The 12,695-nt window shown below is 50.8% G+C and overlaps 1 protein-coding gene across 6 annotated transcripts in view; it reads right to left on the bottom strand.

Moving 5' to 3' along the window:
* The window catches only part of Rbfox3 (RNA binding protein, fox-1 homolog (C. elegans) 3), a 403,153-nt gene that overhangs the window by 167,831 nt on the left and 222,627 nt on the right, over positions 1 to 12,695 (bottom strand). For all 6 annotated transcript variants that reach the window (XM_005407339.2, XM_013506116.1, XM_005407340.2 and 3 more), the window contains exon 3: positions 8,394 to 8,499. The gene's annotated coding sequence lies outside the window, so the exon portion shown is untranslated. The remainder of the gene's footprint in view (positions 1 to 8,393; positions 8,500 to 12,695) is intronic.

Raw genomic sequence — 12,695 nt, 5'->3', positions numbered from 1 at the left:
AGCAGATTCCACAGAATTTGTGGGGTTGCCCAATGCACAATTGCAAAAATAATTTTTAAAAAATAAAAAAGAATTTCTTGGAAAATGACCTACCATCAACAAAAAACTAAACTAAAATGTTAACACCCCCCTCTTTTAAAAAAAGTCACAAACATATAAAAACACACACACACAATATGATTTTGATGTTCTCGTTTGGTTTAGGGAACTTGTCCCATTATGTAATAATCACATAAGGCATTGCTGCTCCATTACTTTAGGGGCAGACCTGATGTCACAAACACATGTTGGTTTTTTTTTGGTTTTTCTCTCCGGTACCGGGAACCGAACTCATGACTTTGCGCTTGCCAGGCAGGCGCTTTTGCCGCTGAGCTAAATCCCCAGCCCACAAACACATGTTAAAATGATTTGTACTGGCGAGAATGCCAGGAAAAGCCTTATACTGAGTAAAAGGCACAGTCTCCTGACTGCAGAAGAGGGGTTTTCTATCTGTCCCTTCCCAGGAAAGAGTTGGACTCAGGAAGATTCCTGTCTACACTGTATGTGTGTGTCCTCAGCAGCCACCCACTGTGAGCTTTCTTCCCCTCCTTCTTACTTCCTCTTCTCCTTCCTCCTCTTTTCTCCTCCTTCTCCTCTCCTTTCCTTCCTCTAGCAGTTCTGGTTCTGGCTCTCTGATCTTGGTTAATGTCCTGCTGTGTTTGTCCATTTCCTTTCATGTCCTCCAAGGCTACTGCCTGCCTTACTTGGAGCAAAAGAGCCCCCTCTCCTGTGGGTAGGCATGAGTCGCAAGGCACAGAGTTCCAAAGGCCGACTAGCACCAGCTGAGGAAGTTGCTATCTCCCTGCTAATGTGTGCTCCCAAGGCCACTGCTGAAGCACCAAAGAGACTCTTCCTGATCACTCTAGCAAATTCCGGGCCCTTGGGAATGGCTGGGGTCTGGGCTCCACATAGGACAAACACTGGAAATTGAGTGGTGCTATCATCTGGCCTGATACTGGCCACAGATCAGGGTAGCCACAGGCCAGGGCAGCATGTGCCCATCCTGGGGATATGGAGGTCAGTCTGTTAGGTCTTATCACAATGACCACAGCCAGCCACCTTGGCCAGTCCACACAGCCTTGTGGGTGGCTTCCAAGAGCTAAGTCATTGGAATTGGGGACTGTAGAAGCAGAGCGGCTGACCCAGAGGCTCAGGTCTCTGGGGCAGGGACAGTTGTGTGGAACTCCCCAAATGAAGTGGAAGAGGGTGGCAGTCTGCGATGCGGGCATCACTGCAACAGGACACCACTGAGATATTGACCTTGGTGGCCTGGAAAGACAGAGGTAAACAGACTGTTCTGGTGGCACAAATCGATCAGATGGGCACTGCGTCTGAGCTCCAGCATCCTGCTGACAGCAAGGCTCGAGGCTTGGAGCAGAGGGCAGAAGTCTGTAACCCGAGAGCTTTGTTTTGATTCAGCACCATTGCAATACACCCGGCAGTGAGAACTCAGAAGTAGAGGCTGTGTGCAGTTGGAGGTGGTTGATTAAACAGAGATGCTAGAGGAAGTGGGGGACAGGGGCTATTTGTGAAGGTAAACCCCATGATGGTGCCCAGCTCACCCAGGCATGACTCCCAATAGTGTCAGGCCCTGTGATGTGCAGTCGTGGCCCCTGGAAATATCACATGCTAAAGTCCAAAACCCTAGGGCTCAATGTGACTGGTGACAGAGTCTTTAAAGAGGTGATTGAGTTAAAATGAAGCCATTAAGACCCTAATCCAAGGGATGGTGTCACAGAGAAGATCAGAGTATAGACAGACACAGAGGGACCACCGTGTGAGCATTAAGGAAAAACACGGCTATCTAGGAGATAGCCAAGGAGAAAGGCCATCTCTCCCTCCCCCCAGCCTCTCTGTGAAACCAGCCACCTTGAGACTGCGCACAGTCTTTTATTTATCAGCCTCTCAAGAAACCCACCCTGCCAAGGCCTTTATCTCAGACTCCCAAAGTGAGAGATATATCCTGTTGTTTGAGCAAGCCAGACTGGGGAACTCTGTTAGGGCAGCACAGGAAATGAACATGGACCCATCCACTCCTTAGGGCTCAGGACACCGGGAATCCAGCAGACCCTGGGAGAATTGGAAGTTGTATGTGTGTGTGTGTGTGGTCATCTTGCTAAACTGCAGCCTGGGTTTCTAACAAATATAGCCTTCATTTCTTAATAAAAATAAGATAAACACACACCTTGGGGGAAAATACCAGAGGAAGAGGGGGAATTCCTATTTAGGTAAAATAAACTTAAAACACAGAAAACAGAAGGTCTGCCAAGTAGAGTCAGTTGCAGACATAGAAGACCAAGGTGCTTCACTTGTACTGATGCAGCAAGCATTTCTGATGAAGATCACTGTTGCTACAGTGATTACTGTCTTGCCTGTTGCAGTGAATGCTCTGGGATCTGGTCGGCATTGTGTCTAGGATTAGGGAAACACCAAGGCTGAGAGCTGCAAAAATGCACCCCAAGCAAGCTGATGCTCAGGGGTCCCATGAGTCTCTGATCTTGCTCATCCAAAGGCTGTAAGCAGGAAGATTTCAGGGGGACAGTTTGGAAGTGTGTTTGTAGGGTGCACAGGCTCATTGTACTGGAGAGTGCTTCCAGATGCACCCTGTTTCTGGCCACCCAGACAGATTAATACAAATGCAATCTGCACATGGTGGCTGGTCCCCCACCAGTCGAAGTCTGTGGCATCCCAGTGTCCATCAATACGGTGTGGTCTACATGCATAGGGGAATTGTGATTCTGCCTTGGAAAGAGGGGAAATTCTGATGCTGCTACACCATAGAGCATAACCACAAGGACATTATGCTCAGTGAAATAAACCAGACCCCAAAGAACGTATATACTGTAGTATTCCACTTATAAGAGGTTCCAGAGTAGTTAGACCCACAAAGGCAGAGAGCAGGTGGAGGCTGCCATGGGCTGGGAGTGGGCAGAAATGAGGGGCTGTTGTTCAAGAGGAACAGAGTCTGAGTTTTGCAGGATGAAAAAGTCCTAGCAGTGGGTAGTTCTGATGGTTGCACAACAATGTGAACGTGTTTCCGCCACTGAATTAAAAAGTGTTGGGAAGATAACTTTTGTGGTGTATAGTTTACCCACAGGTAGAAATAAGATTTAAAAAGCGCATATACTCCCTGAGCTCCACCTGCAGGCCGGGCACCGGACTGATTCCCTTAGACACCGTGGGCACCCTCCCATCCTGCCAGCAGCCTTCAACAAACATGGGCAAAGACCCAAGGACTAGGGGTTGGACAGATTGCCCAACGACATTCATTAAACGAGAGGAAGTTCACACTGTGTGTTCCTGGTGCCCCACAAACACGACAAAAACAGATGCTGGAGGGCTGGGTGGGGGGCGGATAAATGATCAGCAGATCCCAGGCTTCCTGCCCTGTGAGCTCACTTGTTCGTAGTTTTTGTTCTTAAATATAAATAGGAAAAGGTTGGTGGAGGTTGGGGTAACTTTTAAGACAAAACAAATTTAATCTAAAGATTAAATGAAGATATACCTAGGTAAGATAGTTTACCAGGGAAGGATGGGAAAGTTCTAGAATTAGGCAGAGGTGGAGGTTTCACAGTATAGTGAGTACACTAACTGCCCGCTGCCCTGCTCTTTTAGGGTCTTAGAGGCTTGCATAGATGTTGTATATTTTTAAATGTGTACACCTGATGTTGAATATAAAGATAGCCAAAATACGGCTGTGGGTTGTTTGTATTGCACATGGTCTCTACCTCCCTCTCTCTCTCTCTCTCTCTCTCTCTCTCTCTCTCTCTCTCTCTCTCACACACACACACACACACACACCACTTGTTCCACCTGTGGGCGGTGTCCTCCCTAGGCTGGGCCCTTGCCCTTCTTTGCTAGTCTTGGGAGGTCCTGTCCCTTGGGGCCCTTCGGGTGCTCTTGTTGAGTGCTTGTGATGCCACTTGATGGATAACAACACTGCCATATCCGCTCCAGTCTGTGAACACCAATCTGCAGGCCTGGGGGCTGGGGCTTCTTTTAAAGTTGGCTGCATTCAAAATCCCTAAGCATTTCCTCATCTGAGGTCTGACTGCTGGTCTCATTAAACAGTAAGTCACATAGGCTGGGGCCACTGACCTGTCCCACCTCATCAACATCTATTTCCCTTGATCCTTTAGAAAGAAATCATAGTTTATTCTCTGGGAATGGTTGCTAGGAGATCACCTGATAAATAGATGTGATTAATAAGGAATTAAATTAATGTCACCATTCAGCTGACAATAGGGACAAGCATCCAAACATTGGGTGTTTGTGCCCTGGGGCCTGTATGTGCATGCATATAATTGTGCATGGTTATGTGTATGTGCTTCTGTGCTTGTGTACTTAAGGCTACAAACACATGTGCCTGCCTGTTTGTATGTACACATGTACACATGTGCTTGTGTGTATGCATGTGTGTATATGTACACACCCCACCCCCACCCATCTTGTGGACCTGGGAAAGACCTCCATGGAAGAAAGGAAAGGATGGAAGACAGATATGCCACCCTCTATGCCATGGATGCAAATTGGGGTTTTATATACTGTAGAAGCTTTAATGCCCTGGGGGGCCCCATTTCTCAAAGAAGTTCTTTAGAGTATATGTTTGCAGACTGCTTTATAATGTGAATAATCATTTCCTAATTCCCATCTGGAAAATTAATCTTCTGGCATCTCAAAATGTGGCACAGAGTTTTGGAAACAGGGCGGCAGCTAATATCTGGCTTAGCACTTGAAAACAGGCCTGAGTGGATTGGTCAAGTCAATCATGGTATGTCAGTAAAATAACATTCTTATGAAAATGGAAGTGAACACCAGCCTATATGTTCCTGAAAATACGATTAAACAGCAGTGACAACAAAAACAGGCTACAAGATGATATTCATAGCATGATCCAATTTTTGCACAAATGAATTCTGCAAACCTTTCTGTGTAAAAGATACCTGGGAGACTGCACACACCAGGCATAAACCCTGCTGGTTTCTGACAGTGGGGCTGTGGGTGTGTTTGGTCTCTTCCTTTTTCTTGTCTATAATTTTTTCTTTTCTTTTTTGCAGTACTGAGTATTGACCCCAGGGCCTTTGCACTGAGCCACATCCTAAGTCCCTTTTTATTTTTTATTCTGAGACAGGGTCTCACTAACCAGGCTGAGCTCAAACTTGACATCTCCTCCCTCAGCCTCCCAGAGTACTGGGATCACAGGTGTGTGCCACCATCTCCATCTCTCCTGTCTGTATTTTCTATGAGGAACACCTGTAACATGTGCAATAATAAAAAGGTAAAAAGAGTGAACTTTAACTTGAAAGGAAAAACATCCATCTTACTGAGGGTCTCAGACCCCCTTAATGCCAGGGAAAGGATGACATGGGGTCATCTGGAGAATGGAAAAAGGAAGACAAGCCAAGGGCCCACTGTTCTTGGTCCTGACTCTCAGGCTCCTGGAAGGTGCTGGTGGCACTTGGGTGACAGCAAGGAGGGTCTGCTCCACACATGTCCTGCCCCTGCCTGTGGGAGAGCCGAAGGAAATTCCTCCCTCGCTCCAGCCTTCCCTCACCACTTCCCCCAGTGGGCCACACAGTCACCTGCTTGTGCATGAGTAGGGGACGGGTAAAGTCCCTGAGTGCTTCTGCTTGTGGGTGACGCTGACTGGAGAAAGGTGGGAGGGCCCCAGTGACCCAGGCAGGACCAAAAGCATCACTTTGGCTGTTATCATCAATCACCTGCCCTTGCCTGATGGTGGCCCCTGGTGGCTCAGATGGACGAAGCAAGTGCTGGTGAAGGGTTCGGGCCAGTGCGGGTGAGGGAGGCTTAGCCTGCGACAGTTAAGCTGGATAGTCAACTTGATTGGCTTAAGGAGCACACTACTGGCTATGCCTGGGTGGGGCATGGAGGCATGGCTTTGGGGTCCATATCTGGTCCCTTGTCCTCTCCTCTCTGGCACTGTCTTGCTGCTCCGCTTCCAGCCACCATGAATGGAGCATCTTTCCTCTGCATGCCCTCCCTCCAGGATGCTCCTGCCTTGGAGCCTGCCTGAAACTTCTGAAACCTGAGCCACATAGACCTCTTCTCCTTTAGGTTGTGGGTGCTGGGTACTTTGTCCCTGGGACAGGAAGGCTGACAAAGATGCAGATGGAGTGGCCTGGCTGTCACAGCTGTTATGGTGAAACACCGTAAGTGTGCAGTTTGGTCAGTTTTGAATCATTTTTTTCCCTTTCCATCTCACCCAATTCCACAAAATCAAAACAGATAAGAAACCCTGAGTCTGTCCACAGACCACCAGAAAATCCAAAGCTCTGCAGAGCTACATCATGGGGCTGTCTCTTGGCTTCAGACACACGAATCCCTGCCCCTGTTGTCTGAGAAGCTCAGGTCCTGTTCCTGATGGCTGCTCTGGACAGCGTGTGATGGGGATCTTTGCAGTGTGCCCTGAACTCAGCATAGCGGGGAAGCCTTTGGAGAAGCCACCCAGGATCCTTCTCTCCCTCCTGGCCCCACTCCCACTTGGCCTATGTGGACTACAGAGGGTCCGGTCAACCACACAACTCTGAGCTAAACAAACTCCTGAAAGGGCAAGGAACCTCCACTGGGCTCTTTCACAGAGTGAAACTTAGAAGGTCTTTCCATTTTCTCAGCTCAAATTCCCTCTATTCTGGGCAAACAGTGTCCCTCCAAGGAGGCAGGACAGCCAGCACTGAGAGTCAAGGCCTCAGCATCCAGGGTGCTGTAGCATCCAGGGTCCACCCTGGGGTAGTGGCTATATTCTGCCACCACTGGCCACCCTGCCAAAGCACAGCTAGGGTCCTTTTTCATAAAAACACTAACATCCACAGTCTGCCTTCATTTCTAAAGGGAAGTGAATCAAAAGCCCCCCTCAGAGAACCCTCTGACCCAGGGTTTTTGGGTAGCAGGCTGCCATGACCAGGTATCCCAGACAGAAGTCTGGGCTCTGCCAGTCAGGAGCTGGGTGGCTGTGCCCTGCCTGAGCCACTAGGAGCATCCACACATGCACCCTTCTGAGAGGCAGTGAGATGGATTTGGGATGGTCCCCAGAGGAACCATACCAGTCCAGGCAGCCCACATTCTATGCTGAATGCCCTGGGTCCATGCATTTGATGCTCTTGCTGTTCAGCTGACCATGTGAACTGGTGCAAATGGGACAGACATATATATGCCTGCCTCAGAGAGCTTCCTTGTCCTCAGCTCTGTTCCTGGAGCTCTGTTCTCTTCCCATCAGTGTTTAACTCAGCAGCTAAGGCCAAACGGTCCCTGCCACAGGCCCAGCAGCAGGCAGGGGACCAGAGAGGGCTCTTGCTTAGCTTTACTCCAGGGCCACCTCCTGCACTACCTTCTGAAGAAAGGCCACAGGCAAGATAAATGGAGAAGGGGTGCAAGCAGCAGGGAAGCATGAGAGAGAAGAGGATGCCCCCCATCATGCAGCCATCAGGTGGACAGAGTCCCCAGTGTACCCCACCTGGGAGGTACCTCTTCCTGCAGACCAGCTCCAGGGACCGGGAGCAAGTTTGTGGCTTGGGCTCTGGCATCTGTCAGCAGCAGGATGAAAGGCTGGGTGCAGGGAACCCTCACCTTGCTGGGGCCCCATCATCCAGGACTCTTGCAGAGCCTGGGAGAGTCTGGCCCCAGGCCCTCTGACAGAGTTTTCTTTTATATTTATTAACCCACTTTCTCTCTTGGCATTCAGAGCAAGGAGGAAACCTCAGCCAGAGCTATGAATAGGCCAAGGCGGTCCCCGGGGAGCAGAATGAGCTCATGCCTACAGCACAGGTGCCAAGTGCAATAAAGGTTCCCGGCTGGGCTGGACCAGGCTGTGGCCACTTCGGGGAGTGGAGGGGACACCTCAGCTGAGCCCAGGACCGTCTTCCCTCTTGCTGCTCAACCTGGCCACCTGGGCCCCAGCCAGGAACAGAGCTTGCGGTCACATGGAGTTATTCCACCCTAGGTCAGACCTGATGGGAGCCACTGAGGAGGAGGCGGGGGAGGGATTGGCACAATGACATGGAATATAAATGACTCCTGTAAACAGAGAGTTTAATAAAAAGGCAGTGAGGGAATTTATGGGCAACCCAAGGATAATTAAAATTATTTATCTACTTACCTCCCTTGCTGGCTGATCAGTCTATTAATTATCTATTATACACCCACTGATTTGCATTTTAGTAAGGGGATTGGGTAAGGGCAGGTGAAAAACACAGAGGAGTTGGGGTATCAAGTATTGGGGGCCTATGTGGACCCCCTGCTGACACCTGTTCACACATCACTCCCCATGCCACTGCCTCCTCCAGACCCCAAGAGCCAACTAGGGCCAAGCAGAAAGCCCCACACAAAGGGGTACGTACCTGTGTGCAGGAGGGGTGCTCTTGGAGGACAGGATCCCACAGAGGAGCCTGCAGACCAGCTCCAGGGAAGGCCGGCAGGATTTCCTCCAGCGGTTCTGACTTCACGCTGCATTTTAAAAAAGAAAACAAGAGAACAAAATCATTTTCAATCTCGGAATATCTGGAATGCATCAGACACACGCCGTCCCTTGCTCTTGATTAAAAATATCACAGGACCGAGTGTCATGGGAACCGTGTCTTTTGAACGCTGCAAATGAGAGAATGTTAGGCGGGGAGTTTTAACAAGGTGGCTCTGTCTACCACCAAGCATGTAAAGGATGCTCTGCGCTGTGGCTCTGGGTACTGCAGGTGACATCTCATGTCAGAAGCAGTGCTGGGCCAGAGGGCTGGGGTGCTGATGGGCAAGAGGGTCAGCTGGCCAGGGTGGACCACAGGTGGGATGGCTCACATTTCCAGGGCTCGAGATGGGTCAACTCTCCTCCTGCACCCACAGAGCCCTCTTGGGGCAGAATCCCCAGTATCACCCTGATGTCAGTGCTTGTTCCAGTCACAGGCCTCCAATCCAAGGAAATGTCAAGCCTGTAGGGTTGACAGACCCTCAGGGTGCAGTTTGTCAGGCTGCCCACCCACAAACCTGCCAGCATCAGCACAGCCTCCTCCTTTGCCCTGAGCCTCTGATGGGTACCTCTGATCGCTAGCTCTCCATGAGACACAGGGGCGCAGGGCAAGGTCAGGGAGAGACTGACCTCTGCCTCTCTAAATCTCACTGGAACAGAGTTTGCACATGGGCCCCCAGGATGTGATGGGCTATAGGGATGGTTCTCACGACAGGACTGGTGCTCTTCTTAGAAATCCCCCCACTCTCCCCGTGTGAGAACACATCAGATCTGCTGGCACCTTGACTGGGACTTCTTAGTTTGCAGAACTCTGAGAAGTAAATATTCACTATTTAAATCCCTTCATGCATGGTATCTGTGTCACCCTGTCTCCCTTTCTCTTCCGTCCTTCCTTGTCGTCCATGAGGACAGCCCCCAGCAGCTGTCTGTTCTCAGCTTCCACACGGGTGGTTGCTGCCCCCGCTGGGGCTCTCTGCAGAGGAAGCCTGCTCTGCTGTTCCAGTGTGACAATAACAAGCCCCCACCAATGCTGCCACAACTCCCACCCCACAGGTCATCAAAGACCAGTGAAAGTGAGTGGCCTGTCTCCAATGAGACGCACCACAACATGGTGCCCTGTTCTCAAGAGTTCACTGCCGCCTGGGCCCGTTTGCTGCAACCTTGGTATTTTGGGGAATTTCATGCTCTTTTTTTGGTGTCCTGTTGGCAAGGCCATGGTTCCAAGTGGCCCCACCAGACAGGAATCTAGGTTTTGCTTTGATAGTATTTAGTAATTGGGTTTAACATTTAGAGTTGGTTCACTTTAGTAACAATGAGCTCTACCCTGGGGATTGTAGCCCCAACCCCTGCCTGAGGTTATAGCCTGTGTCTGCGTCACAGATGTCAGGCATGGTAGCCCCCACAATTGCATGATCCAGGCCATAAAATCAGCCTATCTGTCCATACATCTGTCTATCCATCCATCTATCTGTCCAGCCGTCTACCCACCTATTTCTCCATCTGTTCATGCATCCATCCACCCTCCCATCCATCCATCCATCCATCCATCCATCCATCCATCCATCCATCCATCTGGCTTCTTCTATTAGCTCTATTTATTGAGCCTATTGAGTCTTCTTGGGCCCCTCCCAGATTAGACTCCTAGAGTTGACCTTGCTCATCAACAGAACCCAAAATACCCCTCCTCCATGTTTGGCCCTGCACCCCATTCTTGCTGGGAAGGGGAGCAGTGCCTCAGTAGTAGCAGCAAAGTGGGAGGAGGAAGGAAACAGCAAGGGGCTACAGGTCTACCTGAGGACAAGGACTGCATAGTCACAAATGGGGAACCTGCTGGCTGTCCTGAGTCTATGTGAAATCAGGCGGTCTGTGTTGAGGCTACCCCAGCCCCAGCTTCTGCTCAAGCCTCAAAACCCTTCCCCATCAGGGCTGGGCTGCCTGAAGCTGCAGGACAGTTGTGTCCAGCCCCCTTCTGTGTCCCTACCGGCCCCTCCTCCCCTTCCTGGCTATCGCTTCTCAATTCTGATGATGTATCAATAACTGCAAAGCAAAATGCCACAGTTAGCAGCGCCGCTGTACTGTAACTAATCGTTTTCTGAATCGATTCTCAGGGTTGTGTGTGTGCAGCGAGGTGGGGCCACATCTCTGCAGCTGCTGCAGCCTCCGGGAATTAGGCACACCAGGGAAGTGCCGAGGGACAAAGGAGAGGGTTGGGGTGGGGCGGAGGGACAAGGGAGGAGCAAGTGTTTTTAAAAAGAGAGGCCAAAGAGATTCTTCATCCTACAGAGAATGAAAAGATGAGAGCCATCCTGGCTTGCCTTGCCATGGTGGCATGGGCAGGGAGGGACCGGAGCCCGAGAGCCTTGATGATAAGGACAGGCTTAGTGGGCAGGGATGCCCACCCAGCCAGACTGGCCTCCAGGGCTGGGACATGAGTTCAGTGTCCATCTGAGTCAGGACACCAGGCCAGACAGCCCAGGGTTCTGAGATGGGGCATCCACAGATGGCAAGGCTGACCTCTCCGGTGCCTTCCTGGGATGGAGACATGGGTAAAGGGAAGACTGCTATCCACCCACCTGTTTTATGAACACAAAAGACACAGGTCCAGGAAATTCCCAGACTCCCTCGTGCACATAAAAGGACCTCAGGCATCTCTGGAGTTCATGCACTTGAGATTTTATTGGCCTAATAAACTATGTTGCCACTCTGGAGTCTTCCTTGGGCCAAGCCCACGCACACATGGTGTGGTAGCACACAGCTGTGGTCTCCTCGTGGAGGAGGGAACCGTAGGAGGAGGGAATCGTAGCAGCGGGAGAGAGCAGGGACAGGGAGCTGAGGCAGAGCCTCAGGGATACATAGAGGCTCTCTCTGCAATGTGGTTCGTTAACTTTTATGGTGACCCTCAGGGAAACTGAGGCACAGAGAACTGGAGGATCCTGCCCTAGAACACACAACTTACCCAGTGGCAGGGCATGAACCCAAGCCCAGGGCATCTGGCTTGAGAGCTCAGCTTGCAATGGTCACGCTGTCCTCGGTCTTCTTAGCCTTAGCCAGTTGGTGACTTAGTTTCCCTCTCTGTCATATGAGCTCTAACAGCTGCCTCCCTTCCTTTCAATACTTCTTGAGTTCTTGCATAGCCCCAGTGGGGCAGGAATCATCAGGAAGTGGGGCGGCAGGGCCTGGGCAGGTGGCGCCAGTCCCAGGGGCCTGCTGAGCAAATAGCCAGAGGTGGGACAGGAGCATCTACAATCAACCCAAGCACAGACCCCACTGCAGAGGGTTAGTCCAGTGCACACTCACCACACTTCACTCCTTTACACACTTGTGCATCCCGCCATCCTGCCCTGAGCATGTTTACCCCAGCTCTCCCCATCTAGGTCCTCAGCCCAGCGCCTCAGGCAGAGCCACGGGGGCCAGTCCAGGGCTGGCCTGCCTTGGTGTGAGGGAGGGGTCAGAGAGCCCCTAAAATTCCCAAAGGGCCCAGGAGCACTCTGGAGACTGAGAGGAGAGGACAAGGCTGGTGGGGTCCTTTCTCTTGGTATGCAGTACCCAGGAGGTCCGGCCAGGGTCTGCTGTCTGCATTGCTTCCCAGAACTCTTGGAAACTTTGGCTCCAGCCTGTCCCCAGCAGCATTGCCACCCACCTGGGGCAGAAGGCTTGCTCCCAAGTTCAGAAGCCCACCAGATCTTCTCCAGTCTCAGGGCTCCCCATATCCTCCGCCTCCAGGAGCTCCTGTGTAGCTAAATGGAAGTCCAATTGTCCTAGTATCCATGGGGAATGGTTCTAGGACCCCCCCTCCAAAGATACCCAAATCTGCAAATGCTCAAGTCCGGAATATAAAATGGTGTGATATTTGCACGTAGCCCTTGCACATTCTCCCATACGCTCAAAATCATCTCTCGATTACGCAAAATACCAAGTACAATGTTAATGGTATGTAAATAGCTGCCATACTGTATTGTTTAGGAGATAATGACAAGAAAAAAAAGCATGAATGTGTTCAGCACAGAAGCTGTTGTTTTTCTGAATATTGGTTGAATCTGCAGATGAGTAACCCACAGTTATGGAGGGCCATTGTATTTTCCAGCTTGGAGAAGATCTGCCTCCTCTCCCAGGAGTGCTGTGAGAGTCTGCAGTCCTGAGCCTGGGGACCTGAAGCTGGGTACCCTGGGAGGACAGTGAGGGTCCC

Source organism: Chinchilla lanigera, unplaced genomic scaffold (genome assembly GCF_000276665.1).
Source record: "Chinchilla lanigera isolate Chin_1 unplaced genomic scaffold, ChiLan1.0 scaffold00105, whole genome shotgun sequence".
Lineage (NCBI taxonomy): Eukaryota > Metazoa > Chordata > Mammalia > Rodentia > Chinchillidae > Chinchilla > Chinchilla lanigera.
This window is presented reverse-complemented; position numbering and strand designations above follow the sequence as displayed.